The sequence below is a fragment of the Triplophysa rosa genome, linkage group LG10 (genome assembly GCF_024868665.1).
Source record: "Triplophysa rosa linkage group LG10, Trosa_1v2, whole genome shotgun sequence".
NCBI classification, from domain to species: Eukaryota; Metazoa; Chordata; class Actinopteri; order Cypriniformes; family Nemacheilidae; genus Triplophysa; species Triplophysa rosa.
The window spans coordinates 19,077,094-19,083,167 of NC_079899.1; positions in this window are offsets into that span (position 1 = coordinate 19,077,094).

The following is a 6,074-nucleotide window of genomic DNA, read 5'->3' on the forward strand; positions in this document are numbered from 1 at the left end:
AAAATCTAAACAAAGCAAATCTCTTCTTTCATTTATTTACCACTTTGTTACATGACACAAGAGGTTTTTGCATTTGACGGTTCACACAAATTTACACAATTTCGCAACGTATTTCTCAGCATTCCCTGCATCCAAGGTCACTTAACACTACCTACTCTAACACAACACTGAATGCTGTGTGATGTTAAAATATTTAAGAGACATAAGGCAGTAGACCTACATTTATAAGTGTATATTGTTGAACATGGTATATATTTGCGAATGAATAAGGGAAGAAATGCCATTTTACAAATTCATTATTCAGAGACAATTATGTTGGTTTTCATACTCCAAGAATGATGTACTCTATGTCTAATGTGCATGTCCTGGTCTGATTTTTTGACAGTTGAATAGTGGGCAGTCTGATCAAACTAACAATAGAAGATTCTGATCAGCATAGTTGAACATCTATGAGAAAATGGCTTTGACGACTGGCTGTAAACGGTAAAACTGATCCCAGATATAAAGTACAGGCGTCTGCTGGTTTACGTAATGTTAGTTTAAACACAAAAAATAACGATAAGGATTTTGAACTGATCAATGAAATACAGTGATCTTGCTCTTAAGTGAATTGAATGTAATTGAGTTGTGGATCTGAGGCAGATCAGACACCTCTCATTTTCCCACAGACAGAAGGACTGAACAAAACAGAATAAAGAAAACGTTGTCCTTGTGATTGAACAGACATCATGATTTCGTAGCACAACTGCATTTCGTGAAAGAGACTGAAAATGATAAAGGAAAAAAAGCGAAATTGTCTGTCTGTCTATAAGAATAGGGGGATGTTGTTAACAATGAGTTTGAAGGTTATAAAACCAGCAGCACAATAACAGATCAGAACCAGAACATAATATATTTAAAGTCAATTTATATATTCAAAGAAACTATGGTGTTTAAATAATAATTTTACCCTGTAGTTAATGAAATGTTGCTTAGCAAGGCCGGTTTAGTATTCTACGTTTTTGTGTGTGTGTTTATGTGTGCACCGACATTAGGAGACATTATAACTAAAGGCCTTTGTACTCTTTGGTACTCGCAGTATCTGAGCAGTATTCACTTCTCAATCTTGGGAATCTTCCTAAAAAAAAACCCCACACCAGTCATGGCCTCCTCGCTCCCGCCCCCTCTCTCTTCTTCTTGAAGCCCAATTAGGCTGAAGGTCGAGCTGTATTGTGGTTGGGGGTGAGGGAACGGGTGGAGACGACTGGGGAAGAGTGTGAAAGAAGGAAGGGGGACTGTGTGAGACCACCAACACGTTCCCTGCGTCACATGACCGGCCCTTAAACCCAGGCCTACAGCGGGAGGAAAGGCAGCATCCTGTGGGCGTTTTGTGCTCATTGTGAGTCTTTCACTTCCTCTTTTATTTGTGCTTACATATGGTGATCAGAGCTTAAACGCGCGTTGTGAAAGAACCTTGTACGGGCGTAGAGAGGGCTTGTGACCCCGATGTTCCTGGGGAGCTTTAAATCCTGTCACGGCTCTCCTGGGCCTTCCCTAAAGTGTCAAACAGGCTCGCTGGTTTTTATAACTGACTGATCCAATAAACCAATCAGAGGATTTCGTTAAGCAGAGCCCTTACACACGTAGGTACCTCTGGCACGTACACCAGGGGCCCGTTTCAGAAAGGAGGTTTAGTGAAAACTCTTAGTATATTAACCCTGAAATGAGGGAAACTCTGGGTTTTCCGTTTCAGAATGTGAGGTATGTCAAACCCGAGAAAGCGGGGTAACTCAAGCCCGTTTCTAAAAGAGAGTTAACTTTTACTTAGAGTCAGTAACCATAGTAACTTACTCTGTGAACCTAACCTGGTCTGGAGCAGGTTTTCTTTGGTAAACCCAGAATTTCTTTCGATCTCCTCCCCCTTTTTAAAGAGCAAGCTGTGTATTCAGTCTTTCATTAATACAGTCATTCATGGCACGCATTTTGATCACACAGAGACCATCTCAGTGACTAAAATGTCATATGAGCTTTTATAGAGGATCCTGTATGTGAAGAGGCTGCATTAATTCATATGGATGTTCTTTGATTTCAGGAGAGGAATTTAGGACCCAAGTGGAATTTTGTCATTTCCCTGTGCATTTGTATTAAAACTGTACCATTTTTCATTACAGTGAATTAGAAATATAAAAATATCTCATCCATCCTTACATCAATAACATCAGCCACCGTGGCCGTGTATTACATCAGAGCACAAATGGTAGTTTTCTATGGAGGATAAGAAATTACGTAAAGTGTATAAATAAAGTGCATGAATAAATTAATAAATACACGCCAATGCAGAAATGAAGTGATAAAGGAAATTCCTACCCAAAACTGTTCTGAGCAGGGTTCGAACCGATGATCGGTCTGACTTTGACACAAGAGTCTGACACACTAACAAGTGTCCTATTCACCATGACGTATTACATGCCTCACTAGAGTACTCATCAGGAGTTAGAACATATTTTTTTCTCGTATTTTTGATTTATTTCTGTTGTTTCATTCATTTATTCATTCATTTACTGATTAATTTGTTTGTTTATTACTGTTATTTATCTTTTTTCCAATTTAAACTGAAGTCATTTACACATTAAAGCACAGTAGTAAATCCACTGTATGCAGAGCGGAAAAGTGTTCCTCACTCACAAGCGCTTTCTGCCGCCATGTTGCTTTTTTTTGGTGCCGTTGCCATGGTGAATCATAATTTCGGAGCTCCATTGATCATAGCTTGTCGTAGTTGTGGTGCAAGCGCTTAACTCAAGGTAGGTCTACCCAGAGTTGATAGAACTAACTCAATTCAGCTGTTCTGAAACCAAAAACTCAAAGTTTCGCATCTCGGTGTTAAACAACTCAGAGTTCACATTTTAACTCAGTGTTGGTTGAACCTCTTTATTGAAATAGGCCCCTGGTCTCAGATGTGGCTTGTCTACATTTTGTGTGCCCTTAGGATAAAACATACCCCATGTTGGCTTCAAATTAAATGTGTTTGGGAAAAATCATGCACAATGCATGTTATCATGAAATAATATCATAAGTGATCAGTAATAATGTATGAACCGATATAAAATTATATACTTGTCATCATCAATTATATACTCATCTCAGTGCTTCTGTGTCCATAGATAGAAGTCAATAGGGGGACAATGTTATTCGATTACCAATGTTCTTCATCTTCTTTTGTGATCTGCAAAAAAAAGTCAAACAGGTTGGGTAAAGAATGAAAAAAATCTTTTTGAGTGAATTGCCCCTTTAAGTGTCTATAAAAATGAGAATGATTGATTATGACAGAAACTTGCTCGCCACATTACATATCAATAAGCCTATTACATATCTGACACAGCAGACGTCTCAACACCATAATAACCCAGACTCTTACGGGAATTCATAACTGTTGTCCAATATGGCTAATTTATACAAATTCATACAATGCACATCGTTAATCCATAAAAACAGGGCATAATATACTGTATTAACTGAAGGTATTCGTTTTTTACAGTTGTTTTACCTGTGTTTTACATTTTGCACTGCATTGAATTACATTTTAGCATTAACAGAAATGTCCGTAGTAAACGGATAAAGTACTGGCAGGAAATTAAATTACCAGTATATTTTCCAGAATTTTTTTTCTTTACAGTGTAATATCATTAGAAAAAATTTCAAAAAGCCCCACACCTAAACCTGACCATCACTGGCGCGAAAGCAAATAATACTAAACAGTTTTTTTATACGATTATTTATAAGATATTTAAAATGAATTATAAATAGTTAGTGTTGAAAACCCCGATGTTGTGTTAGATCACAAATGCGTGTTAAATCACAGAGCACAGGTTTCAAACAGTAACCATACAGGTGGCCACAAATCACTGCACTAAACCTACAAGCTATTCTGAAGAACAGAAAAAGCAGATGTTTGGTTGGCTCACGAGACCACCAGAATGGTTGTGTAATATTTTACGCAATTAAACATCACCGGATTTCTGTACTCTGTGTGGATTCATTTCCCACAGCATTTAAATCTCTGACTGTCTGCGTCAGAGTTTTTACCCTGCGTTTTGATTCAATTTACGTTTTCAAGGTCGCTTTAACAGAACAATAATAAATACATCAACACTCCAACCTCTCTCTGCCTGGAACAAACCTCACAGCACAGGCGTGGCGTTTTTATGGACAAATTGAGAAACGGATGATGTATTTTAAGCGAGGCCATGACTCCGGTGGGTGGGAACTCTTCAGGGGCATTAATTAGCTATTTTTTGCATTCTGTCTGAAACATTTGGATTGACTCTCAAGAGACTTCGCAAACAGCAGCATCGCCACCGCTAACACCCACCCACTCCAAACTCTAGTGCTTTTCCCTGTCAGCATGTTTTAAACTGGAGTATGTGTGCCCGCATGTACTCATATGCATACAGTATGTGTGTTTTCGTGTGCATCTGTGTGCGTGCCGGGGCAGAGGTTGAATTCTTCAAATCTCAAACACCGGATTGTGTCATGTTTTGGACCTATTGAACACGCTGCTGAATGCAGTCAGAGGCATATTCAGTGAAAGAATGAAAGCCACAGTTTTAAGTGTCGACATTTATTTATGCATCTGGCAGAGCATTTTATTCAAAGTGACTTACGATGTATTCAAAGTATACGTTTTATCAGTTGAGTGTCCCTCGGATTCAGTCCTATGACCTTGTTGTGTTGAGGGCCAGTTGAGGAACTTTTCTGTAGCTCAGTGGTAAGAGCATGGCGCTAACAACGCCAAGGTTGTGGGTTCGATCCCAGGGGATTGCACATACTTAGAAACAAATGTATGGATAATGCAAAGTCGCTTTGGATAAAAGTGTCTGCCAAATGCGTAAATGTAACTTGCAAGAACCACAAAAGAGTGGTTGCGAATGCTGTTTCATATTGACTTCATACAGATTTTAAGAGGAGTTTGGGCATAATCAGGACTCACGTTTCATGGAAATTAAGCTCTACTGATTTTTTCAAAATCGAAATATACTGACCAGTTTCTAATGAATAGAATGAACATAGTTCTGGATGCAGAGAACACACCAAGCAAAGCTCTTGAAGCCTGTGTAGAGCCGGGCAGGGAAAAGTCCCCTCATTGAGGTATTTTGTTGCTCTTTGGTGGTATTCTGTCTGAAGCACTTTTGAGTAGTTTAAAACTGTGAAGCCTTAATGGAGAGACAGATAGTGATAGAAAGCTCGGACATTTGGATTCCTCTGCTGAAACTGACACTATTTCCCCAGAGAGAAAATCCGTTCTTGGTAAGTTAATCATTTGAAGACATGCAGACATCTTCTGTTATGAGAAAGCTGTAACCTTGATGAAGTCTGATGGCTTTTATTATAGATATATAATAAATTCCTAGTGTAATTGTGGTTTGGTCTTTATTGAAAGTGTGTAACCACAGACTATGTGATCCAATGGACTACAAGACACAGTGCATGCATAGCATTTGCATGTCCAGTAAAAATCAACTCTTATTTGTACAAACTTTACACATGAGCACATCTCCACTCTACTATAGATTTGTTTTTTTTTTTAAGGGAAAATATACCCTTTATACCATTTTATATGTTTAAAACATCTGAAATCTATTTAACTAATATAGTGAACTGCTATTGAGCATTTAATGTAAAAATCTTCAGGCCTATAATGACTGTAGACTTTGGATGCTTTCATTTTCAAACTTCATCACTGAATGACCATAAGACAAAAAATGTTTAAGTGCATCCAAAAAACAGTTTTGGATGAAAACCATTCATAATGTACCATTCGGCACCAGTGAGTAACAATAAAAGGCCCCCAAACAATTAATCTGATATTGATGGTACATGAAGCATTTTAATTTATTGACCAAATCGTTTCTACTAAACGAATAAATGTAAAATTTGGTTTAATCTACAGCTTTAAGAACATTTTGGTTTAATTAAAACAACTTTTTTAATTTAAAACTGTGCTTTTCAAACAAGACTTTCATCCCGATATACCTTCGTGTATCGCCGCTAATGGCACGCGCACTGAATGGGTCCGCGCACGTCCTATTACGTGCGCG